This window comes from Setaria viridis, chromosome 3 (genome assembly GCF_005286985.2).
Source record: "Setaria viridis chromosome 3, Setaria_viridis_v4.0, whole genome shotgun sequence".
Classification (NCBI taxonomy): domain Eukaryota; kingdom Viridiplantae; phylum Streptophyta; class Magnoliopsida; order Poales; family Poaceae; genus Setaria; species Setaria viridis.
The window spans coordinates 24811156-24838746 of NC_048265.2; the positions used below are offsets into that span (position 1 = coordinate 24811156).

Genomic DNA, 27591 nt, shown 5'->3' on the forward strand with positions numbered 1-27591 from the left:
CGGTCTGCAGCCGTGTGCGGCCGTCTGAGACTGAGAGAGGAGGTTCAAGGAAACCACACGTGAATATCTTCGTAGCAAGAAAACACCTGCGTCTTGCCCTCGTGTATACTTTATTGATTATATTATTTATACACCACAGCTAATGCCGGTTCAATTCAGCAATTGCGTTCGCTTGCGCCCCTGCTCCTGAACCCCTCCGCAGCCCCCTCTGTCGGCAACGGTCTCCAAGGCGCGGCATGGCGCCGCCGGAGCCGACGGCCGGCCACGTCAGCGAGGCCGGTGGCGGTTCCTTCGGTCGCAGCGGCGGCAGGGCGCTGCCGGAGCTGGTGGACGACCTCGTCGGAGTGATCCTCCTCCGCGTCAAGCCCGGAGAGCCGGCGTGCCTCGTCCGCGCCTCGTTCGTTTGCAAGCTCTGGCGCCGCCTCATCTCCGACCCGGCCTTCCGCCGCCGCTATCGCGCCTTCCACCGGGCGAGGCTGAGAATCGTATGCGCTAGACCGGAACCAGAGAGTCTCGTCGCTTAGTCTCCTCGGGCATGTCTGCTCGTTTTCGCTGTTTGCTCTGTTTTTGTGCTGCAGCTGAAAGGTAGCAGCATGCTATGTTAGGATTCTTTGGTAATGCAAATGTGCCATGCCATGACATGAGTATATGTGAATAAATTTCTGCAACGGAGTCATGGGTTCAGCAAACAAGTTTCAACAGTTATCCTATCCAACCAATTTCAAGCCCAAAAGAAACCGAACTTATGAGTAAAGTGGCACGTATCGTATGAGGACTTTACCTCCATGCGCTGCATTTTAACTAGGGTGTTTGGTCATTGGTGAGCAGAAAAAACTAAAGACCTGACGAATTATATCCACTCCAAGGTATAACTGCAAGCTGAAGCTCCGAAGTTTTACACCGACTAGCAATCTACTCACTTAGAGCTTAGAGAAACTACCAACTGAAAGCATGAAGGCCCGTAGAACAGTGCCAGCAGCAAAATATCACAGTTCACATATCCTAAAGAGCCGGCATACACCCCAGTTATGCCGTCTACCATTGTGGCGGTGGCATTAGTTGCTGGCAAGATCATAGTAGGATACAGCTTATAGTACGTTCTAGCAATTCAGGCTATAGGTTGAACCTCAAGGAGACTAGGCAATAAATATGTTTTTGCATTGGTTTTCTCTGCTACTGATTCAACGAGAGCTCAGGCCCAAGGATTCGCCTGGAGATTTCAACTGCAGAAACTGGCAGTCGATTGCTGAGTTATTAAATGACAAATTGGTTAAAGCCATCAAATGACAACTCTGTTAAACAAGCACTCTTCTAAAACTTCATATGACTTTATTTAAACATGCATTGTTTAGGCCTTGACAAGCATAAACCACTTCAGTGATTATCCTCCTCTTTTATCATGCAAATTACAAATTACCTTGGGGAAGCTTTCCTCAGATGCCTGGAGAACTCGGTAGGAAAGAAAGGCAATAGGAAAGAAAGGCAAGTTGCAGAAGATGCTGCGAGGGGCTCATTTCAGCATCCTCATCAGAAGGGGTGGCTTTGATATCTTTATACTATACAACCCTGCTGCTGCTCATGTCAAGGGCGACCACCCATGCCTTTGCACCAGCACCAAACGTGTGCCCCTCCCACAACACAAAATAGATGATGTTGGGGGTCATCCATACTCAGCAGAGGGAACTGAGGCGCAACACACGGAAGCTGATCGCCGTAACCCTCCATGTCCCAGAGTTGAGCAGCTCCAATTCTGGCAGCGGCATCCTTCTCCCACCCCAGTTCATCGTCGTAGCCGCGGCGCATCAGCGTCGAGATGGTGATGATGAAATCAGAACCAGGCTCGCTCACGCCAGAAAGCATGCCGTCGCTGAGGGCAATGTCGACGAACTTCATTGTTCCACTCTTGGTGATGCACACGGCCCGGGACGCCTGAGGCCATCCTATGCGGCAGGGATCAGGGTAACCGAAGGGGGTGCGATCCACCGGCAAGGGAAGGTACTGGAGGTCAGGGCTGTCCTGGTTGACGTCGCAGAAAATCACACCCCTTCAGTAATCCACCCAGCACAGGTAACGACTGCCGTAAGGGACAACGGCGTCGGCTCGCCACCAACGGAGCAAATCACAAAACTCGAGCAACTCTAAGAAACTGCTAATCTTACCCCTAAAACTTTTTTTAAGGAAAAAAAGAGAAGAAACAAACTCTAACGGTCCACCCAAAACTCCCCCAAAAAATTAGCGACGCCAAAAAACATGCCCTCCTCCCGCATATTTTTGCGACCGAGATCTTCCCCCAATCCGTTCCCGCGCCCCCTTCTCGCGCTCTTTTTCTTTTTTGCCGCGCTCCTCTCCCAGCGTGTGTTCCAGCCTTCCAGGCGGCGGCGGCCACGCTCCTCTCCCGGTGCGCCCCTCCTCTCCCAGCGGCACGCCCCTCCACTCCCGGCGGCGGCGGCGGCCTTTCCTACTCTAGCGCGCCCCTCCTCTCCCGGCAGCGCGCCCATTTTTTCCCGGCGGTGGCCATCCCCACTCTGGCGGTGGCCCTCCTCTCTCAGCGGCGGCGCCCTGTCAGGCTGGATGAGCAGGCGGTGGCGGCGGCCCTCCCCACTCCAGCGCGCCCCTCCTCTCCCGGCGGCACGCCCCTCCTCTCCTGGCGGCGGCCCTCCCCACTCCGGAGGCGGCGAGGGGTGAAGGGCGGCAGCACCCTGTCGAGCTGGGCTGAGCAGGAAGCCCGCGGCGGCCAGAAGATCTTCAACATCTCGCCAAGAACCCGAGGATTGGATTGGTATGAGCTCTACTCATTGTAGTTACTGCATTTGCACATAATTTGGCCATTGTTTGCTTATATCTTGCCAAATCGTATGACCCATTCATGAGCTGATAAAAAAGTAACCCAAATGCTTGCCTTGAATTTCTTCAATTTGAGACTTTTGTTCACTTGCAGTTATTGGCTGAAAATCGATATCTCCCGCTTACTGTAGAATAAATACATTTCATTAGCAATGGAGATTCATTCCATTCACTGTTTATTTGCTCCTCGTTTATTTTTATTGCGTGCATGATGTCTAACACAAGGAGTGTGTTTTAGTAAAAAACAAGTGGCCAGCACTGTATTATTCATGTATGTTAGTCCTACAGAATGAAAATAACTGGGCACCGCTAAATATATGGTGCTGCCATGTGTCTTTGCAATGTGATTCAGAAACTAATCAGCTTGTTGATTACTCTCTTTGCGGAGCTGATATTGTAATGGTGGCTGTGAAATGCTTGCATTGATTTGCGATTGCCATGTTAATGGGCTCGAAGTTTGTTCAGTCTCTTTCATTTTGTAGCTGATATTAGTGCGACCCATAGGACTGCCATGCTGATGAACATCTATCTTAGTCTGCCAAGAATATTTGTGGTCATATGAACTCTTCCAACATCTTATAAATGATTTCTAAATGATGTATACAACTGTTGCCAATTTCAGCTTGTTAATACTTAATAGGGAAACTTTAAGAAGGGAAACTTCAAATTACTGCTCAATAAATATATGGCAATGCAGATTTAAATTCCTTTTGTTGCATGTGCGGATGCAGGCACCATGGCCAACCGCTCCTGTTCGGTAGGGCTAAGTAAGGTGCGGCGGAGGGATGCTTCAATGGCGCGTGGTGGTCGTCGATGGCCAGCACCCTCAATGGCCCAACGGCGACCACATGCCTCAATGGACCGGCAGCGGCACAAATTTGCAGAGGTGTAGTGTCGACAACCTCAACCTGCCCGGTGGTCCTCCGATGGCAGCCCTTGCCGGTGACGATTTCAATTCTGTATCCAGTGACCCATCTGCTGCCTTCGAACAAGCGGCTAACGACAACTCATTTGGGAATGGTATGAATCATAAGCTACTCATTTGGGAATGTTAGAATGATGTGATAATTGGGAAGGTTCATGTGATTAATTCAACTTACGGTTTTATTGTAGTTGCTTACTTTTATAGTAGTTGCTTACTGATTGTAGTTGCTTACTTTTAACTGAAATAGAAATAGGATCGTCTGATCTGCTGAATATTCATGAATCAGAAGGGCAAAGCTTATTGTAGTTGCTTCATTCTTTACTGAAACAAAAATCAAATTTTCTTCTCAGCTAAGCTTTGAATGTCTGTTTGATCCTCTGGTTGTAATGCTGCCGGCTCCAGCAGCTTCACCTGACAAACCTAGCTGAATCGTTTATGAATTTTGTTCCTTTCTTCTCCATAGACAAGAGGAACTTCGAGTTCTGCATCGACTCAATAGCCATAGGGTCTCAAAAAAAAAAGACTCGATGGCCATAGACACATAGTCTTTCTGTTTGTTGATGGTTTTGTTTCTGTTTTATCTTTGCTGTCCTGTTGTTTAAGGATGTGTAGGTGTTAAGGATGTGACACAGATGCTCGAAGTTTGTTCAGTCCCTTTCATTTTGTATAGCTGAACAGAAGAAGACATTAGTTTGGTTCTTATTACCTGAAAAGTTATTCTTAAACCGAGAGAATTGTGATCTGTGGTTCTTATTATTTGTTCATTGCGCTTTGACAAAAAACTTACCATTGATGAAATGCTTGCAGAAAATGGATATTTTTCCAACATGATGATGGATGAAACCAATCTAGGGGATTCTAATTATTATAGCTACACATATACTGACCAACAATCACAGGCAATTGAAGTTGGTCCAGCAGCCCCCTCTGCGAGGCCAAACTATAAGAGATCAAAGAATTTTAGTGACCACGAAGATGAGGTTTTGGTTTCGGCGTGGCTGAATGTAAGCTTGGATCCGGTCATAGACAAAGATAAAAAAGCTAGTAAGTATTGGTCTCGTATCTATGATTACTTCCATGAACACAAGACGTGCACATCAAAGCGTACCATAAATTCTCTCATGCACCGGTGGGAGACCATACAAAAATGTGTGAACAAGTTTTGTGGATGTCTAGCACGGATTGAGTTAAGGCGTCAGAGTGGTAGTACAATGAAAGATAAGGTACTTACTCACTATGTAATACCACGATTTGTTTCGACTATTTTATTTTCATATATCGTATATGAATATCCCTTGTATGTTGGTGCATGTAGGTTGCAGAGGCATGTACTTTGTACAAGTCTGAAGACAAACATCAGAAAGCATTCCAGTTCATACATTGCTGGAATAAACTGAGAACACAACCAAAATAGCTTTCTAAAATTGATGAATTGGCTGCTAGTAAAACATCTAACAAGAAGCAGAAGACAAGCTCAACTGCTGACCTGAATGCAAGTTCACCAAGTGAAATAGGACAAGGTGAGGTTCAAGATCTAGAAGATAATGCATTGACAAGGTCAATTGGTAAGAAGAAGGCAAAAGTAGCATTGCTGCAAGAGAAGAAAAAAAGTGTGACAGCAACCTTAGAAAATATGTGGGCGCAGAAGAAAGAAGCTGATGTGGAGAAAGAGCTAAAAAAGAGGAGAGGTTCAACAAAGCTTTTGCTCTTGAACAAGATCAAGTTGCTCTTGAACAGGATCCAGTTGCAAATGAAAAACTACTTCTTGAATTGAGGAGCCAGGAGGTCCAGTTGCAGAAAAGAAGGGATGAAGAGAGGATTATGACCATGGACCTAACTGCCATGTCAGATGATCAAAAGAAATACTAGATGTCCTTGCGGGCTGAGATCATGAGCCGACTATCATGATCAAAAGAAATACTACAGGTGCATTCTGCAGGAATACTACATGTCCTTTGCTTGCGGCTATGCTTCGTTCAGATTGTGTTATGTTGATTTAGGCTACTGTTCTATCGAATGGCTCTACAATCAGTTGTCTTTATTCCTCAGTTATTGTTTGTACTAAACTCTAAAACAACCCACAAACACAAGTACTGTCACTTGGTTATTCAGGTTACTGTTCAGGTTGTTCATCTTTCAGAAAAAAGTAGAAAAAGGTCGTGTTTGATATTGAACACTACAACAATTTAGAAATGGAGCATATACCATGCTGATGAACATCTACCTTAGTCTGCCATGATTTCTAAATGATGAATACTACTGCTTGCAATTAGAAATAAATTTATAAAGTAGCAAAAATTATTAACAATAACAATTACTATAAACTATAGGTAATCATTTGTAGAGGTTTAGATGATGTTACCATATGTGCTTGATGAGGTCATCTTGAAGCTGATTGTGAATATCTTTTTCCCTTATATTCTTGTATTTTTTAATAAACTCCTCAAGTTGTTGATTGTGAATATTTTTATCCCTTATATTCTTGTAATTTTTAATAAACTCCTCAAGTTCAGGTGTTTCATCATGAGAAATCTTCACCTTTTCTCCCACCCCATCATAATTTAAATTATCTTCCTCATCCCGCTCATCCTCAACTATCATGTTGTGCATAATGACACAAGCCCTCATGATTTGTCCGAGGGTGTCTTCATCCCAAAATTGAGCTAGCCCCCTAACGATAGTGAAATGAGACTGTAGAACCCCAAACGCTCGTTCCACGTGCTTCCTACAAGCTTCTTGGGCAGTTGCAAAATATTTCTTCTTGTTACCTTGTGAATCAGGTATGCTCTTCACAATTGTGGCCCACGAGGGATATATGCCATCAGCAAGATAATAACCCATTGCATATTCATTGTTATTAATGGTATAATTCACCTTTGGAGCTTGACCTTCAGCTACCCGTGCGAATAAAGAAGACCGGTGCAAAACATTGAAGTCGTTGTGGGAACCAGGCATCCGAAAAAAAGCATGCCAAATCCAAAGATCTTTATCCGCAACAGCTTCAAGTATAATTGTAGGCTCATGCACATGCCCGGTATACATACCTTGCCATGCCGAAGGACAATTTTTCTACCTCCAATGCATACAATCAATCGACCCAAGCATACCAGGAAAACCTCTACTCTCTCCAATGGCAAGTAATCTCATCTTCATTAGGGGATCTCAAGTACTCATCTCTAAAAACCTCAACAACAGCATTGACAAACCTTCTCAGACTCTCAATAGCAGTACTCTTACCAATACGGACATAATCATCTATAGCATCAGCTGCTACTCCATAAGTTAACATCCGAAATGCTGCAATAATCTTTTGCAGACTAGAAAGACCAAGTACACCGGCATCGTTTCTTTTCTGCATGAAATATTCATCATGTTGCTCTACGGTATTCCATATGCGTACAAACAGTGTACGCCTCATTCGAAACCTGCATGTCAAGAGTAACCAGACACATGTCTAATATGATTTTTTGAAAAAAAAATGGTCAAAATAAATCTATTGTTTACATACCGTTGTCTGAAATAACATGTCCGTATGTAGGATCATCTGAAAAATAATCTTGATACAACCTTTGATGTGCTGCCTGTCTGCCTCGCCGAAGTACTCGATGACCTATGATAGAACCACGATGTTTTGTTTCATCATCGGACTCCTCCGCATTCACGGCCACATGAGTAACAAAGATGACGAAATTATCATCGTCATCATCTAACGACAAATCCAGCACCAGATGCAACAAAAAGCTTCGTCGACTCATAGCGAATCTTGGATGGCTAGCACCAGATGCAGGGCTGCCGGCGTTGCACAGCGCAGTGCGCAAGGGCTTTCCCGAGCGGCGTGACCGGGACTGGACAGACACCCTGCACAGGGCTGCCAGCATTTAGAGAACGCCATGCGCACCTAGCATCTGGCGGCGTGATCGTGAGTCGTGACGATGGCCTGAGGTATGGCATGAGTGTGACAATGGCTTGGGCCTGGCTGCGTGCGATCGTGATGATGGCCTGGGTCTGGTGGCCTATGATCGTCAGAAATAAAAAGGGTCTGGCGGCGTGTGACAGCGAGAAATAAAAAGCCTGGTGGCCTAATATGATGATGTGGCCTGATTTGAAATATTGGGGGACTAATTTTTAGCATTCTACTATGGCTTGATATGTTTTTGGGGAGGAAATTTTTTAGCATAGCCCCCAATACCTCATTTTGGGGGAGAATTTTTTGGGGAACTCTTGGAGTTGCTCTTAGCAGTTGATGAAGGAGTGCTTCACTATCTTGTGTTACCTTCTTCAATTTCTCAATCTCGGTTGACTACAATTTGAGAGTTGATTCTGATTCTTTTATCTTCTTCTTCAAGGTAGCTAACTCGTGCTGGTGAGCAACAAACCGTTGTCGAAGTTGAACCCCATCCTGTTTGTCGGCGTCAGCCTTTTCCTCATCAATACTGTCGCATAAGGACTTGGTAGAGCTTCTTGAGTACTCCGCTGCCACATCACGTTCTTGTTTTGCAGGAAGCACCATTGATTTGAGGGCTTCCAGCTAGCAACAGTGGATCCGAAGTCAGATTGTGATTTTGTAATTGATTTAAACTAAGGAAAAAAGGAACTTCAATAATCATCATGTGTTTAGTTTGTTACCCTGCAGCTGGACTGAAAAGGAGCAATTACAGATGTTGACCCTCTGGCCGGCTAAAACAGGATACAGTCAAACTTCAGTTGATGCATATATTTAGGTATAAATTAAGAGCGAACAAATAAACAAGCACAAGAACATGTGGCAAAAGTTGAGATCATTCGCAAATTGAAGCAATTTCATCTATTAAGTTATACAAAGCACATAAATAATTTGACTTGCCACAAAAATAATTATTGGAAAAGGTGAAAGATAAAGGGGATCTGCTGGAGCAGTAATTTTTCACCAACTCTACCAATAGGGTACAACTGATCCATATTCCCCAATCTAACTACAATAGTGAAAGTCAAAGAGCATAGGGAATAAATCTAATAATTTCATCTATTAAGTTCTACAAACCACATAAATAATTTTATTTAGCACAAACATAATTATTGGAAAAGGTGAAAGATAAAGGGGACTGGTGGAGCAGTAATTTGTCACCAACTCTCACAATAGGGTACAGTAGATCCACATTCACCAAAGCATGCAACTACAATATTGAAAGTCAAAGAGTATAGGGAAGCAATCTAATAATTGAATTTAGTAATACGGGGAGGAGATCGCTGACCTGACGAACATGAAAAAAAGGAGGTGCCGAATGCCGCCTTGATGGAGCACCCCGGGCATACGCCGCTTCCTCGGTCTTCTTTGCATGTACTCAAGCATGGCAACCGCCGGTGGCAGCCTCGGGGAAGCCGACAGAGCGACGGCCTTGAACCATCTCGCAGCTTCAAGCTCGTCGCTGAGGAAGCCCACCGCTCGTAGCCGAGGTAGCCCCTCACTAGTCCATCTTGACGGCACTGCCAAGGTCACGCTTGCTGCCGCCGTCGTAGATCTACTAGGGTTATTCAGTAGGAAGAGGAGAGGGGACTGATTTTGGAATTACCAGACAGGATGTGGGAGGCTTGGCTCCTGTTGACGCCAGATTTTGACTCGTATGGGATCGGCGTCAAGGAAGGAAAGGATTGGCCGATGCGGCGGATTAAAAGGTTACGATTGGGAATCGGCCGATTGGTGCTACAGTTGGGAATCGGCCGATTGGCGCTACAGTGTTTTGGCAGACGGAGTTGGTAGAGATCAGCCGATTGGAAGGCTGGAGCGATTGGGCCAATATGGGCTTAAAGTGAGTCAAAGAAAGCATATAGAGAAAGTTTGGCCCGTGAGAGAATGATAAGCAACTCCGATACGAGTTGTGCTTGCAAATATTCGTTTTCGTTTAAAATTAGAGATAGATCCTAGTCGGTTAGGAAATCAGTTGTAACAGGCCATAAATAGCCATCTTTAGAGATTTGTAAAATAACACATCAATCAATACAAAACAATCTACTTTTTCATCGTACTTTACTTTCAAGTCGGTGACTTCGCCAATACATCTTTTTCTTTCACAAGTTCGTACGGATTGACAGGGCTGCATCGACACGATATCCAGCCGATTCTGTAAGTTCCGTTTATCGAGTAATATCTAAGCTTTAACTTCGGGCGCATCGCTGTCATTTCGTTTAGATTTATTCACAAGTTATCGATATTAACTAGAACTATAGGTTTTATCTATTATTTTAGTTTTATCACCAGTTATCCAGCTTGAGATTTGAACTGTCGGCTTTATCACTATTATTTTTATTTATCATTATCGTATAGCCGATTAGATCTATTTCAAGTGTTGCACCCGTAGCTTTGTCTAGTTTACTCTAGTAGTTTTCTTCGCAATCGCTACGTGATTATCGGCTGTATCATAGCCGGTCATCTTTATAGCAAATCGGCCGATTTGCTAATACGCTTTTCGAGACAGATCGGAACTTTAGCCGATCGAAACCCCTGGAATTTAACACGTTTCTTTCCTTATCAATCAACAGGTCAAATTGACTGGCACGCCGTGCGAACCGCACCAGGGCGATCACCCGAACAGGAGCTAAGCAGATTCTCCCGGGTCGTGTGTCCGACGCTGAAGGCCATCGGTCGATTTCTAGCGCCAACAGCTCCCTTCTTTTATTTAAATATAATGGGAGAGGACCCGGAGGAGGAGTGGGGAATTCAAAATTTCAGATCCCACCTTTGTGCTAGGTAGCGGGAGATGAAACTCTTTGGGAACTGCTACGAGACCTGGGTCACTAGCACATTGGACCGCTTGGGATTCAGACCCAAGCATCAGTGACCTTACGTAGACGAGCAGTTCAAGAAGGGAGTCTAGGATAGTCTGTGGCATCATGGCATTGATGAGCACTTCACAGATTATCCTCCTTTGTAGATTCATGTCTGCAGGATGATCCGACAATTGCATTCCAAATGTACTTCAGCACAACAAATTATTGTACCTTTTCAACTTCTTATATGATAAAATACACTTAAATAATACATTAAAACTACAGCGGACCCTGGCGGCGGCCTCCTAATCTCTACTTGAAGTTCTTTAAAGCAAGCATGCGGATCCTCTTGATAACTTTGGGATGGTGCTAACACACGAATATAAAATCCTCTGTGAGAATTCCGTCTAGTGAGATTAGCGCTATGAGATACATGCACTTCTCCTACAATTGGGTGCAGTTAGTCTCAAATGCCCATCGTAGAAATGTGGTCACAGTTTTGTCAAATGCCATGTCCCACATATTTGATGCACAGTGCAGCTTCAACCGTTCGACACAGTACATGTCAGTGATTGAGAGTAACACGAGCTAGGCGTTGACAGGGGTGTCCCATAAATCAGCCTCCTCTAGTAGTGATCCTTTGCATGCGTATTTGGTCAACAGTGAGAAATCAGTAGGTTTAGTGTCTTTAATTGAAAAAGTATCTGACTTTGACTCCACTCCGCTGCCATAGAGTAATGCCTCCATCACAAAAGATAGTGCCACCACATCGGTTCGTTTTGCTTGAATCACCCGGCCGACTATGTTGAAAACGATGTCCAAAAATCTTGAAAACAGCCCAACTGCTGAAATTACTCCAAGTCTGGAAATCAGGCGTTCCCTCAAACTTTGAAGCTTTGTATCTTCATATCTGCTGCGAATGAGAACTCGGTTCAATTACAAAAGTTGAACTTGGATTTGAGGACTACAACTTTTGTAAAGAGAGTTAATATCGCGCAGATCAAAAATCTGGAGTAACTCGCACTCGAAGACCGTCCCATTGCTGGATCCCGCCGATCCCTCGCGTCCAGAGCGCGCGTGCGTCGCGCTCTGCCCGTCGCTTGCCGCGTTGCCTCCACCCAGTCTCTGGCTGCGGTAGGACAACGCCTCGTGCGTCCCGCCACTAGTGAAGCGCCGCGGTTCCCCCTGCTCCCGGCAGCTCCGCCTCACCCGAGGGCACGCCCTGCCCGTTGCCTTACCCCGAGCGCGTGCCCCCACAAATGCCCTGCTCGACACCTCTGCCTCCACCAACTGCCGCCCCAGCTGCGATAGCTCCTCCCCACCTCGCCAGTGACGCGTCGCGGCAAAGTCATTATTGCTACGCATGCTCAATTCGCCCGCGCCTGCATGCCTCGCCACCCCTCCCTCCTCTGCGCTAATGGCGTCGCTTCCATTAATGGCCATAGTAGCACACCCAGCTCCTCTCACCGGTCCCATCCACAGGCCCTGGAGCTTCGCCTCGCCTATATATATGGCTCGTCGGTCCCGCCCGCGCTCTTCTCTCTGCCCGCAAGCTTGCCGCACCCTTGCTCTGCCTCGACCCCACGCCGTTGAGTCACCTCTCCATGGATCCCCCACCTCTGTAGCTTCCCGCTCCTCGCCGCCACCACCGCTAGCTTCGCCATGCCCACGCGAAGCTTCCCAAGCTGCTTGTTGGGGTCCCTAAGCGCCGACGACGCTGGCACGCCGCCGGACTTTGCCGCTGCCCGAAACTCCCCATCCTTATGCCGTTCCGCCCCCACCGAGCCTCCTCCGCACCCCCAACTACCGCCAATCGACTCCCGGTGAGCTCCCGCGCCTTCCCCACAACTTCTTGCCCGGGATTGGCCGGCACATCGCGGAAATTTGGCCGGACCGCCGCCGTGTGCCCTGCCAAGGATACAGTTGTGTCTTTTTCCTTCTTCCAGGGGCCTTAGCACTAAAATAAAGGACCCCTGCGCATTTAACCTATAGACATAAGGGCTAGATTGCAAGTTTACCACGGTTTTTCTTTTGTTTTCAGTAGAAAATAATCCAAACTTTGAAAATACGCCATAAATTGTACAAAAATCAGGAAAATGTCAAATTAATTTTGCTAGACTCAGTATAAAGTATAGTTTCTGATAAAAATACTTTTGGACATGTCTCTACTAGAATTAATGTTACATGTTTTAATCCTTGTTTAAGCTATTTAAATCTTAGTGTAGAAAAATGCTAAAATGATGAATCCAACTCTGAAGTGTTTGTTTCAAAGAATGGAAGCTAATAAAAATAATGTGGAGCCTAGCTTATATGTTTAAGTCTCTGTTTTAGTTTTATAATTGAAATCTAAGGTTTCTTTTTGTCTTTTTGCATAATAATTCATCCAGAGGTGAGAAAAATGTGAAATCACCTTGAATAAATCAGTGGTGAAGCCTAGTTCACAAGCAAAATTTGAAAACCCTGTCTGAAGGTTCTTGGAACCCATCTACCTTTCTATAGGAAGATATATAATAAGAAGTTATGGTTTATAGATGCCCTTCATTAAAAATTCTGAAAAATTCACCAAAGGCTATGTTGCTTCTTTGTAACACTCTATCAAAATTTCAGAAACAAACTCTCTGAGTAACTCGAGTTAAAAATGATTAAGTACCTGTCACCTTGGGATGATGAAATAATTTTAATTATTTTTGGACTAATCCAATGCACCCCAAATTTTTACAGTAACCTAATGATGTTATGTCTAATGTAATGTTAAATTAACAATGTCATACCTAACTAAATGGAAGAAAGAAACCTTAAGTAAAGGTAATGGTCTTTTTTCGGAAGAGGTACAAAAAAACATTCAGAAATAGGATAACTTTCCGATCTAAAGTTTAATAAAGTTTAGTTGTATATATGTACACAATCACCATCAAATCAACCCTAGGTTTTATACCACAACACACCTTACCTTATGCAGATAAAGGTTTAGAACCTTGTTTAGGTGAATGTGGTCATAATGTAATTTACACTTGTATGAGAAAGCATGGAAGTTTGAACTTGATGCATTTGCATTTCGTGTAGAGCTGAACCTTGCTGACGGAACGTACGAACTTCACCCGACGCCAAAAGAAGGAGCCATAGCTGATCCGCATCAAGTCGGAGTCGAGCCCATACCGGAGCAAGCCGAGGACCAGTTCGCTAACTCCCAGTCTGAAGGCAAGCCTCAAAGCATGAATTCCTATTTTTAAATACATGCAATATGATTGATTACTTGGTTGCACATTTACGTTTCTAGGAATTGATTGAAACCATAGATACATGAGTACCCTTTGATCTGAACACTAGTATGATAAGCCGAGTAGTTGCAATGCTTAATAGGACTCGATAAAAGTTGAGTGATTGCCTGTCACTCGCGAGTTATAGGAGTTGATTGCTCCCTTTTGTTACAACTATGAGGATGCTGGATGGGGCAGGGCTCTGTGAACTATTTTTGGTGGTCGATGGATTGCCCCGTCTGTCTACATGAAACTGGACTAAGGTCGAGATGTGATAGTGTTCGTGCTCAAGTGTTTGAAAGTACTAATCTCATACCTAGTATGGGATGGGGAAGCCTAGTACCTGATTGAACCGAAACGTGAGCGGATCGTTCCACTATCTATAGAACGGAGTTCCCTTGCAGCCATGTGTGGTGACAAGTGCGGTTATAGAACGGCAGAGGCCGGGTCTATGGAGCCTTGTACCGAGGGAAGTGGGCCCGACACGGGTCTGGGAATTGATGGGGACGGCTGACAAATGAAGTGACCACTTGTGGTGCGTGGATGTCGTGGGATTAGGTTGCCATGCATGGTTAAGAAATTCGAATTGATTCATCTGCCTATCACAGTTTGGGACTACTTGATCGCTATGCTACACTGAGTAAGAATGAAAGATGATGATCTAATATTGTTACTTGTATTAATTGCTTGGATACTATGCTTGGTTTAGTATTGTTGCTAACTTAGAATGGTAAAACAATAGTAGAACTTGTGGCTAAGACATTGAATGTAAGGACCTACACTAGTCGCTGTTGGCAAAAACAAACCCTAGAGCAAAAAAACTTGCATGTCTAGGTGTTGGTGGATTAGTACCACTGGTCGGTTAAGTCTTGTTGAGCGTAGTCGCTCAGCCTTGTTGTGGCACATCTTTTCAGGTGATGTTGATACCCCTGAGCTCGCTGCAAGTGGCACTTGGACTACCCAACTTCCTCTTGGTCATTCATGCCATGGTCGGCTTCTTCATGATATCATGCGACGATGTGTAACGTCCGCTTAATTACTTATGTTATTTGAAACATCTGCAAACCTTGTATGAATTTCGAACTTGATGTTGTAATAATTCGATGCACTTGTTTAATTGAGATGGACTGTTGTAATCTCTGTAACCACTTGCCTTCGTGCGAGTCTTGCTTTTCTCGATCCTGAGTTAAGTGGTTTATCGGATGAAATCCGACATACGGCCAAGTTGACTTGTTTAAAGTACATGATCGCGTGTTAAGAAACTTAAGTGTGCTTTAGCCATGTTAATTTTGGTGGTTCCACCACAAGGTAGAACTTCAATGCAGTCATCCTCCAGTTCCATAACAGTGCAGGATATGTTTACGCAACCGGAATAGTCCCACACACGCTCAATCTCATGATGCCCCACGAGGCAGTTAAAGCCTTGTTTTAGCTTCCCATACCTGAATTCAAGTTTCTTTAAATCTTGAACTCGAAAGGTATCATCATAATCAATTGCGTCTCCAGAAACCACGCGGAACAAGACTCATACCTATATGCAAGCATTCACAGGGTTGACCATGCGAGTGTATATGTGAGCATGTGTATTCATACCAACGAGACACCTACCTTTTGTGTGTTGTTTATCAAAATGAGGATGACAGAAATTCGTTCTGGTCCTGCTGGTGGGTACCACGGATCATGAATTGTAGGGTAGCAACATATCCTCCATTGATGGCCACCAATCATGAATGTACTGGATTCCTTGTACTGCCCAAAAGTTCCTTCTGCTTTTGCTTCCATGCTTGAGACTGAGAAGTCGACTTGCGACGCAGGGAACATGGTAGTGTGTAATGCCATGAGTGCTGCAAATAACAATGATCAACTCATGGATACACTGCCTCTTATAGGTGGGAGTGTCTCATTCCGAACGGCCATTCGTGAACCCTACAGTGCGGACAGTCTTGATTCCTGAAACTACAAATGCATGTTGTTCCGAAACTGCAAATGCACGTTGTTTCAACAGTGGCGATCATGAACGCCCATTACCAGTCTTGATTCCCACCCTTTGGTGGCATTTGTTCTGCCATATTCCGCCTAGGCCTTGTCGCATCGGCCAGTTCACATTTTTTAGGATCCGTTGGAATGCGAGAATCATCTCGAGTGAATCCATGCCCTTTGCAGACCTTTTCAGCCATGCACCACACATGAGTTGGACTAGTCATGACATCCTACTCCATGCGTCTGACAATGTAAGGACTATCTAACCTTATCGATTTGTGCAGCATGCCAACAATTATTCTCTTTCTCCAGCTGTAGTTGATGCTTATAACCGTCACAAATGAACGGTGGCAATATCTTTCTTACATTAAATTCACCTTCAAAAGGGAACCTATCACTCATAATCTCGCATGAGTTGTTTTGCAGGAATGTCTTGAGTTGTATGCCAGACAATCCAGCAAATGTACACATGCACACGTCGGGCTTATCCCATGACACCCGTCGTGCACACATGTAACCAATGTGTAGAACACAAGATTCCTACCTAGATTCATGGCAAGCTTAGTCTTGAATATATTCTGAGCATCTCACATTTTTCATTGCAACTTTGGCCTGCCACACTGAGCTCACATGCCCGCCGTAGTGCTCAATAAATAGGCAGGTGCACAACGTTCTTGCAAGGCAATGCCTTGAATCATCGATTCACAATCTTGCATTGTTCGATTGGAGGTACGCGATGTCATTTTCTTGTCTATCTCATTTACTATATGCATGGTATTGATATGGCCAGTATTGTAAGCTTATGGTGCCTTTGTTCTTCTCTTTTGTGTATGTAGTGGAGAATGGCCAAACATGGAAGAGATGGAGCACAGAACTTGGAGGAGTCGAAGAAGTGGGAGCAGCCTGCCCCCATGGCACCTCAGTAGCAGCCGATTCTGATGGCACCTTCGGTTCTGCCGCTGGCAACGGCACCTCAGCAGCACCCTGTCCACATGATGGCACCTTTGCTTCAGCCACTGGCAACAACACCTTAGCAGCACCCTATCCGCATGGCACCTTCGACTCAATCAGTTGAACCTCATGGCATGACCTTTTCACTCACGGCCCAGGCCACCACCTCTGCTGCTGCCCGTTGAAATGACACCTCCGCGGCCAATCATCATCAAACTAGATGAATCACATGAGCTAAAATGGTCTGAGTTGGCTTTTCTTTAGCAGTCCGAGTTCAACCGTGTTCATCTCCATGGTATGTGGGTTTGCCATTTTTGCCACATGGGTCATAGGCAAAGGACCATTCATGACCTCTTGTTCTATGTGCATACCATTGCAATTTCACCAGTGTGGTTGTGGGATACTAGGGTGAGGCATCGTGCTCTAGAAGAGTATCTGCGCCAAGATGGCCATTTTGTTGAATTTCGGGCTGCCGCGGGGTTGCTATGATGGTAGTAGTATGTCGGTGCACCACTTGTATGCCTATGTTTGTCATGCTTCATTCGTTAGAGTGTGTCATTGTACCGACAGTGGATGTATGCCTATGTATCCTTCATTCCTTTAGAGTGTGTTTTTGTGCTTGTACCATCAGTGGATCTATGCCTATGTATGTTGTGGTCTATGAATGTGGTGCTGGTAATAAAAACAGTCATGTTTATCTATGTTCTAACACACATAGTTGCATTTGTGATTGGTACGTTGACATGGCCCAAGATATCTTTACTAAGGAAGGGGGAAAGTCCGTTGCTACGTTTTTGAACTGACCTGATGAAAGCCGTAGAAATAGGTCTTCTTGGTCTCACAATAGTTGTGTAAGGTTGGACAAGGGGGAAAGTCCATTGTTAGGCATTTGAATAGACCAGATCCAGCGCCACGCCCCCTCCCCTCCCCCGTGGGCTCCACCGCTGTGACACCTCCCCTCCCCCGCGGGCTCCTGCCGCCGGGCTTGTACGGTGCCGACCACGGCCTCTTCCCTCATGTGCTCTGGCGCCGGGTCCCTCCTCTTCGGCCTCTACTGCACCGCCAGTCGTGCCTCCGCCACCAGGCCTCTACATCGCTAACTATGGCAAGTGGATGTTCTTTTGGCCATGATGGAGGTGGCCGTGGACGTTATATTCTCAAGGAGGCACCGTTAGCTCATCCTCTAGTAATTTACTTCCCTAATCGCGTCATTGACTTGCCTACCAGCAATTGAGCAATCGAAGCCAAGGATTGATGCCCAACATAGTAATATTCTTTCCCTCTTGTAATTGTTTTTTTTGTACTACACATGAATAATTCCTAAATATACTTATATACAATGTAGCATATTGAACCTATTAGATGGCTCAAAGATGTTGTCGAAGCTCTAGGTGGTACTTCTCCTTTAGTGCAATTCGAGGTTGTTGGTGCAAGGAATTTTATGAGATTAAAGATCTCCTTTCAAGTACATGTTCGAGGAGGACAAGCTAACTCGATGCAACAAGGATAGGGCATCCCAATGGTATCAATTGCCGCATGGGGTAAAGAAGCACCAATTAGGAGCATTTTTGAAAAGTCCACCGTGGTGGCCTGTCTACAATAGCTTAAGGATCATGGGTACTTTGTGCAAAACTTCTCATATTTTCGAATAAAGGCGCTCGAGGAGGGAGAAAGCAATGTGACTATGACAACTGAGAGGCTTTGTCAGCTCAATTTACATGACATGGTATGGAACATATTTAATCATTCTTTTATGAGTTATGTTACAATTTTTAACTTTCATCAGGTTTCTTTTAGGATATCTTTGGTCAAACCATTGCGACAAAGAACTTTAATGCGATTCTGGCTCAAGCTTTGGATGTGTTGAATTATAGTTACACCGATGGAAATCCAATACACACCAGAGATTTCAAGCTCTAGGCTCATCTCACTTTCTACAGGGCATATGAGTTTACCTATCTGTTGTTCGAGATTTATGGAAGTGCATGCGACCCTCAATGTGAAGCAATAGAGAGTACACTAATTCATGCTCTAGTTTATGTTGATGAAGTTCTAGGCTTTAGGATTGGAGACTTAAACTATGTTGCATATCTAAGGAAGCTTAACGGAATATGAAATATGTAGTTGTTAGAGTGTGGCATTGTACCGACAGTGGGTCTATGCATATGTTTGCATTTGTGTCATTTCTAATAAGAACGGTCATGTTTATCGATGTTCTAAGACACATTGTTGCATTTGTGATTGGTACATTGACGTGGCCTAAGATATCTTCTTCTAACAAGTTTGAAAGCTTTAGTGAGGAATGGGGAAAGTCCATTGCCTTGATTGTTAACAGACCGGGTGATAGCGAAAGCAATAGGCCTTCTTGGTCTCACAATAGTTGTGTAAAGCATCCACAAGGGAAAAAAAACTTTTGTGAGAAAGGGGGAAGGTCCGTTGCTCTATTTTTGAGCTGACCTGATGAAAGTGCAAGAAATAAGCCTTCTTGATCTCAAAACAGTTCTACTAGGTTCAACAAAGGGAAAAGTCCGTTATTTAGTTTTTGAACAGACTGGATGAAATTGTTACCAATTATAATGCTACTTAATTAAACCCATCTTACTAGCCAAAGAAAACTGCATTGCAAAGGGATCTAGATCCAAGATGACAATAGATTGTTACCACTATGACTACTACCACTAATTCTTCTTCTACTACTACTACTAATTCTTCTTCTTCTACTACCACTACTAATTCTTCCTCTTCCACCACTAATTCTTCTTCTTCTTCTTCTTCTTCTTCTTCTACTACTACTACTACTACTACTACTACTACTACTAGTGCTACTACTACTACTTCTACTAGTACCACTAATCGAGGCGCCACTTTTTGGTCGATGGTGTGTCCGGGGCCTTGATGCAGCTGCCCGACGACGAGGCCGTCCCTCCATTGCCACCGCTCGTGGAAGATCGTGGACCTCCTTGGCCGTCGCCCGCAGATGAGGCCGTTCCTCCATTGCCGGCACCTGCGGATGATGGCGCCGCTCCATGACCGCTGGTCGAGGACCATGACAGAGGTCCATGGCCGCCGCTCGATGAGGATGGTAGAGATCGACTGCCACCAAATGACAAGGATGGTGGCTGTCCCTTCCTACCTCCTCGGGCTCCACGCATGGGATGGTGGTGCTCCAGCGAGTGGTGGTGCTTCCGCACCCCTGACCACGGCCTCCTCTAGCTAACTTGCGGATGGTGCGACGTTGGAGAGGCACCTGATTGGAGATTTTGATTTGTTCCACCAACTCCGAATCATTAGAGGATGTGTCCACCATCGCTCAAACAATTGCTCGGCTCTAGATCCGTCAGCCTTGGAGCTTTCTCCTCTTCATCAGAGGATGTGACATACGCCATCACTCTTGGAGATGATGGCGCCATGGGGAGAGGAAGAGGCATGCTACCAGACTGGGGTTTTTTTGTGGTTGCAAGAATGAAGAAGAAGCTTACTCGACAAGGGAAGAGAACGGCATAATAATATAATTTGACGCTGCCCTTATTGACAACTGGCCCCTGCAAAGTAATGTAAAATCATAAAGCGGTCCTCCAATCTCTCCATGAGTGCCACATCATCGCACTATTTCCAATACTTCCCTTGTCATATCACGGTTTCTTTAGAGGTGTGGGTTCATTAGTGATACAAATACATAATTTCATTCCACGAATTTAAACACATAATTTTATTTCAAATATATACAAGCCATAGCATTTAAACAAGTGATACAAACATAGGAAGGTCCGGTCTGTTAAATAGTAGTCATACAAGATGATCCGATGAACACAAATAGACAGATGCAGTTGTTAGTATTCATACACAGGAAGGTCCCTTCTGCAAAACATCAATACACCAAAAATTCGCCAACTAGTTCCACTCCCTCATCATTACTCTATCTTGGAACTGCAATCTCTGCCTCATCCATAACTTCCCCCTTCTCTATCTATTACGAGTCCTCCATTGTTCTCCCTCTACCTTCCTCTTTGACTGTCTAGTCAATCTCTCCTCAAACATGGGTCAATCCTGGGCAAATCTTATGCCAGATCTTCTTGTGAGCATCACCAATAAGATCAGTAATGCAAAAGATTTCATCAAGTTCAAAGTAGTCTATAAGAGTTGGAACTACGCTCGTTCAGGCGAGGCATGCCTGTTTGACCCTTACATTCTGAAATCCGAACATATTAGTGAATCTGGAGTAGTGACATTCGCATTCATCGCGGATTACCGGCTTTTTGAGCTTTCATTTCTAGCATTAGCTGGGAAAAGGCATAGGCTGATTGGTTGCGGAGGATCTGGACGCCTTGCTACCGTAGATGATAGAGATGAGAGCATCGTGTTCCTATTGAATCATTTGTCTCATCAGGAGCACATTATCCTTCCTCGACTTCCAGCATAGTGCCGTATGGGTTCTCTCAATGCTTGTATTTTGGGTTTAGAAACACCTGCTAGTGCAGAGTCATTTGTAGTGTTAACCAATTTGTGGCCCCTGAAATCTACTCCAGCGCTAGGGTCATTGCCCGTATGCATCTGGCATTTGGGAAGCCAATCCGACTGGACTGTCATTCCCTCGAAAGATTTCTGGTGCAGTTCTCCTGAACACATGCGGATCTACTTGGGGCTTCATCTTCCAGCACCTCCTCAAGCTGTTGGACTCCGGTTATCATGGGTTCCTGGCATGAGCAACTCTTCTCTACTCCAAGGTCAAGACCAATTGTTCTTTATTGTTCGGGAGAAGAGGATGCACAGCTTCTGGAGCTGGGACATCAATGAGAGAGATGTTGAGGTGGTGTAATTTACTCAGTTATCATTCGTTGGTGACATTTGGTAGCCTATTCCATGGGAGACAACTCTAGAGTTCCATAATAAGATCATCCTGTTTGGACATAGCAAGTGCATTGTTGTACAAGAGCATGTCATTTTTGGCTTGCCTAACCTGAAGAAAAATCACATTTACTTCCTAGGAACTGATGGGTATGATGAAGAGTCACAATACTGGCTCTACCAGCAGGGACTAAGAAATGTGGTTGGAGTCAACAATGATCTTGCGATCCACATTACGCAGGTTCCTGGTAACTAGATTTTGTCACGAGGAATATGGTTGTTGCCTAGCTATGAGTAGAGCAAGTGATCTTCCATTTTGTAATAGTTGTGCCACCTGTTGTATTTTCAAACCACGCATTTGTATATATAGTACCAATATATATTATTAGTGTTACTCAATTATGCAGCGTATCTGAATTCTGAATGGTAAATATGCTAGAATCAAATTGAATGTTGATTAAACCAAAGCAGCATAATCAGATGGCATGTCATAGCCATTCATCACTCCAAAGTTCATAATCATTGTTCTTACTTATCATAATTTGCCAGATAGTACCATCAACTACCAAAATCAAAGCACGATCCCACCTCTCAATCATCTACCTCAGCAATAACAACAAACATCACAGCAGCAACAGGTTTCATAAGATGGCATGTCATAGCCATTCATCATTACAAATTTAATAATCATCATTAATAGCTATCATAATTTGCCAGATAGCATCATCAGCTATCAAAATACAAGCATGATCCCACCTCTCAACCATCTACCTAGAAATAACACCAAACATCACATTATGCCTCGCCATCATCCCTGAATGACCTTCTATACGAGGCTTGCAGCAGTGATTGCTTGACCTTCTTCACCATATTGGTGGCTTGATCCAGGTGTCCCTTCACCTTCTGCAGCTCAGCGGCAGTCGCTTCAATCTCCTTGTTAGCCTTTGCACATTCTTCCTTCCACATTTTTGCATCGTTTTCAACTTTCAGATTCATGTTATTATTTCTAATTTTTAGGTGAGACATCACTACATCGTGTCTATTTCTCTTCGCCGTGTTCATCAGCTCATTGGTTGTATCCCCAAAGTATCCTCGCTTCATCATGTGAATCTCATAGATTTTGTCATTGGCCTCCATCTTAGCAAGTCTCCATGCTTCTTCCCATGACCTTGTTTCCTCTTTAGCTTTTTCCTTCCTCTTCATCAGCTTCACCAGATTACCTTTAGTCCTAGCATCCCATTCAGGATCAACCCACCTAAATGACATGCATTTCATCCCTTCATTATGCAGACACCAATTACGTTCATACAATTCACCATTTACAACACTAACATCAAAAGTAGAAGCAACGTTTATTAGAATTGAAACAAGTTATCGTTTACCTTGCAGCAGCATGAATACCGACGCCCAGGGTTGTCAAATGTCCAATTATACCTCACATAGAAAGGCAACTTGTGCTTGCACTTGTTTTTAGGCGACGACGATCTGTAGCTATCAGTGACTCCAAGCACTTGTGGAAGCTAATAAAATACATGAACCTATCAAATTATAAACTACTCCCTCCGTTTCAAATTGTCGATCATTTTGAATTTTCTAGATACATGATTTTTGCTATGCACCTATGGGAGTTGATTCTCTGAGAGAAGTGATTTTGTGGCTGAAAGTGATTCTCTTTGATTCTCTAGCATAAACTCTTAAAATCAGGATGGAGAATCTCTTTATATACTAGAGTCTATCAACTTCTAACACCAATCAGAATGCAAATCTAAGGGTACGATAAAATTGGAATCTAGTATCTTCAACCCAGATCCCCAAATCCAAAAATCCCCTTTCCTAGGATGATAGAAGAAAGTAGCAGCACAAAATAGGGGACTAACCTGACTGGAGCTCCTCCTCATCCTCCCTTCGCTGCTAGCCCGCTAGGATTCGCAATTCCCACCACGGGCGGTTGCAGATATGTGCATCAATGCGAGCTCTAGTCTTTGCGATAGCCAATAGGAGCGTGGTGTTGGCGAATCTCTTGCAGTAGTGTACGAAAATGAGAAATATACCCCATGCTTGGGCCTGCAACTGGCTTGTGGACCACACTTATTAAAACCAAAATATATAAAATGTGTCCTTTCGAAAAACATACATAGTTCATGTCTCAGTGGTAGTGCTGTCTCAGCACTTTCAAGAGGTCAAAGGTTCAATCCTTGCTATCGACATTATTCCTTTTTATTTTCCTTTCCTTTTTTCATCTCAAACTAACATAACTTACCAAAACTTCTGCCAGCAACTCACCTAAAACTTACATGTGGGATTTGGTTGCGGTAAAGTCTTCCATTCGATCGATAACATGTTCGACCTACGGGAGGAGCACGTTTTCCTTTTTATTTTACCGTCCTATTTATCAGCTTAAACTTACATGTGGGATCCTGGTTGGTTTATGATGTTTTCGCGAACCGTATATCATCACAAAACCACCATTTAACAATGAGTGACATTTTTTTTGCTACAGTGGCACATTTTATGACGTTCTGTAACTTTGTCACTAAATTTGCTCCGATATAAAATTTTATGACGTTTTCAGTCAGAAACATCATAAATCTATGATGAAAATAAATGTGTCATAAAATTTTCATCATAGATCAACACATTTCTTGTAGTGCATCCATGGCATGAGATTCTTGAACATCAAACACTCTGGTTCCATCAGATGTGAAATCTGGCTGTCTTGGTGGTGTTGAGTGTTGATTCGCAGTCTGGATAGAAATCGGCCCTGTCTTTTGTTGATTAATCAGCTGGCCAACAGTTGGACCGACCGTTGGCTACCCCACCGTTGTCCAGAAGATGAACCTGGTGCACCACCTCCGTAGCAAAATGTGTTAGATGTATACATTTTCCAGGAATACTTGCTAACATAATGATCCGCAACCTGCTGGATCGTCTTCTATATCTCATTTGACAATACGCCAGTCGGACTGATTAGAGCATTGTTGACCATAGAGTTGATCTTAAACTGGAGCTCAATATCATCTTCCCCTTCCACCTGATTTTTATCTTTCAGCGGTGGCACTTGTCCTGGCAGCATTGGCACTGGCAAAGGATGCTTCTTGTGAGCCCTGTTGTAGTTTAGGCTAAACGATTCTGAACGAGCTGCTATGAATTTGTCTCTAGCATCATCAACCTTTTTCCTTTGTTCATCGTCAAGCTTATCCAAGGTAATCTCTGCTGCTGTAAACTCCTTGGGGCCTTTAGGATCAGCTTGGTCGTCAGTAGGCTCGCCGGCCATCTAGTCAAAGTTGAGGCAACGACGAGCACTAATGAAGTTCGTTGATTGTTGGTCCCACCGGGCATGCAAGAGTGTGTTGACGCAAAATCTGGACTTCAGGCTTCTGTGTTGAACAACATAGAGGACCTGGGAGATACTCCAGTGCAGGCTCCAAATCGGCTCACGAAGGTGCAAGGCGTGCCGGTCAATTTGACCTAAAAATTGACAAGATAAACATTAAATTCCTGAGCCGATCGGTGGCGAAGCTTTTCGAATTCATGGATAGGCGTTCTTGGAATAAACACCATGACAGATAGATTTTCGGTGTAATGATGTGGTTTAAATAAATGAAAGTATTAATGGCATGTGCCATCGACTGTATGAGCCGATGGGCTAAGATAGAGACAATACAAAACAACAACAATAAAAGGAGCCCTTGCTCACCATGCGCACGTCAGATAAACTAACAAATCTAGTCATTATCTTAATAAGTGTATTGAACTTAGATAAGGTAATACAAATGAGAGGGTATTGATATCAATATATTAATCTAAAAGATTAGAATACAACAACAAGGACCTCTTGCCTACCACTTACAAGCTGATTAAGCTAACAAATCTAATTAATATCATGATAAGTGTATTGAACTTAGACAAGATAACACAAATGAAAGGACATTAAACTTTGACCCACTAACTTAACAGACAAGCTTGTGGCAGCAAGGCCTCATACGCATACCTATCGGCTCAATGCATCATCATGCTTCTGTGAGATATGGATGATACCCAGCCGATGTATTGGCTCTCAACAGTAGTCTTCTGACGCTAAGGATCCAACGGCTAGCAATACAAGAGGTAGGGGTAAAGATCTATTGGACCTAGCATATGTAAATAAAACCATGCAAGATCTAACCAGCCGATATGATCAGATAACTAGTGAACGCTTAAATAAGGTCAAGGAACCGATGAAGACAACCTAACCAGATCTAAGCCATTCGATAACTGTGAGCGCTTGGTAAAACTAAGAGATCGATACGATGCACTTAATTAAACCAAACAACTCGATAATTGTGAGCAACATCGAAGATAAGCAGAATATTGGATAAAGCCTATAAAGTTATACTTGCAATCTAAATTAACTTGATAACTAGCCACACACACGAATATCAGAATATAAGACTTAACTTAGAAAGTTCTGATAGAGCACGTGATGACCGAGTGACAGTACTTACAAGCTCGCTTGAGATCGAAACCGATGCAGTCGTGCGCACGGGAAGGAACTCGTCGAATCTACTCTACTCCTACTCCTAGGATTTTGGCAGCATGGTGCCGAAAGGTTGTATGGATTGATTGATGATTATTCGTTACAAAGCTCATGGGCTTATATTTATTCCCTGGAGCAAGCTAAAATCATAGTCGATTATGACATGACTATTACAAGTATTCTAAAACTACTAAAGATAAATTTCCACGCTTTCCCTTATTTGGTAGAGTCGATTTTGCTTCGGATTAGATTCCTCCAGACCAGCAGCTTCTAGAATCCTGATCACCCACGGCTAATCTTGGTCAACACGGAATTGTTAATGGGTTCTTTCTTTATCCTCCATCAGCTATCAGAACCTTATCTTCTTCGGTTGACCCTAGTCAAAAACCGGTATCAACAATATCACCCCAAGAACATCATCATGCCAACTCTTGAAAGTCTTCCGGAAGATGTTAGCCAATATTTTGCAGAAAATCAGAAGGCGAAAGAGAAAGAAGAGTTTGGGCGAAAGGAGCGTGAAGAAAAAGACTTGCAAGAATTGCTTGCACATTATAAGATGGATCGCGGATACATGGTGATTCAAGTCAAGGAAGTCATCGTCATCCCCTTTTGTTACCATGATGATCTTAATACTGCAATAGATAATTTGCACTTATCATTAGTTAAAAATATGCAAGATATGGTAGATCTTGTTTCATTTAAAACCTACAAAGACTAATGCACAAAATTTAAAACCTACAACTATTGTCTCATAATTTTATCAATGACTTCTAGATCTGGTTTCAAAAACCTATAACCTAACCTATCGCTTGGTACCTCACAAGAACCACCAACCGTAAAAATAATGATATGATAAAAAAAGAGAGTAAAAATAGCGTAATAACAAAAGCAAATTACAATCTTCCAGGGTAACCAAAAACCAGTTGACCCTAACAGATATGTTGAAAACGGCTAGTAATGAGAGTAGAACTGAAAGCACACTAGTCCTGATTCCTGAAGGTGGATTTTGAAGAGTTCAATGACTTGTCAAAACTAATAATTTACATGAGTTTTCGACAATGTCAAAATTTAAATATCACCCTATGAGTCACTTGAATCTACAACTAGTACACTACTTAATTCAAAATTAAACAAGAATGCATATGACAAGAAGCTACTTCATTCAAAATATACCACTAAACCGCAACTAGGGAATTGGAATTGCCAAAATATATTTATACCTACCTACCACCTGGTATCTCAAACGGACACATAAAAAACACAACCGTTACTAATATAGACTACTAAAGATAATACAGCCGGAGGTAACTCGGTGTCTCTTGTTGTGACGACCGATGACATCATCGCCATTGAGCGTCATGCCGTGTCGCGTTGTTGGTATCTCGGTAGCGGGTGTGCTTAGCGATTGTTTACAAGCTTAATAACAACCCTAAGGAGCCGGTATATCTGTTTCTTAGTTATGGGGACTCTTTACTTATAACAAACTCATCAGATTAATAATGTAAATGTACATTCCTCCTGTAGCGGAT

General features: G+C 43.7%; 1 pseudogene; it reads right to left on the reverse strand.

Moving 5' to 3' along the window:
• Positions 1-916: 916 nt before the first annotated feature.
• On the reverse strand, positions 917-8167 carry LOC140222203 (uncharacterized; annotated as a pseudogene).
• Positions 8168-27591: the final 19424 nt, after the last annotated feature.